Source organism: Fonticula alba (assembly GCF_000388065.1).
Source record: "Fonticula alba strain ATCC 38817 unplaced genomic scaffold supercont2.4, whole genome shotgun sequence".
Classification (NCBI taxonomy): Eukaryota; order Rotosphaerida; family Fonticulaceae; genus Fonticula; species Fonticula alba.
Genome location: NW_009242974.1, coordinates 2,335,338 through 2,335,890, shown reverse-complemented (window position 1 = coordinate 2,335,890; position 553 = coordinate 2,335,338).

Here is a 553-nt window from a genome sequence, read left to right as displayed (position 1 = left end):
GGGGGCAGACGGGTGTGGAGTAAGTGGCCGACTCTCTTTGCTCCCCCGCCCCGGTCCAGCCTGGCGCCCCGGTGATCGACGCCAAGGGCTAGGTTGTTCGTTGCGCCGGGGTTAAAAACATCCCGGCCCACGCCCCAAAGGTTCAGACGCGCCCGAGTGAGAGACTCCCTCGTCTGCGGGGAGAGACCCGGGCCGGTAGCACCTTCGCCCCTCCGCCTTACAAGCACACTTACACTCGCATGCAGAGCGAGAGAGAGAGAGAGAGAGAGGCAGAGCGCGCAAGTAAGAAAGAAAGAAGGAAGTCAGGAAGGAGCGCAACGAGAAGCACCCTCACACCGGCACTGGGCGGAACGCAGAAACTCTCGCGAGAAACACATGCCAACTCCCAACACACAAAGTTCCGAAACAGGACCGAAGGCCGAATGTGGGCTTACACGTGTAGAACGTGGGAGACGGCTCCGGTGGTTGGCCCCTGGCTGCGCACCGGAGCTCCCATCCGACCAGGCGGCGGTAGGGGCCATCACAGCCACAGCACGACACCGCCCCCCCCCCC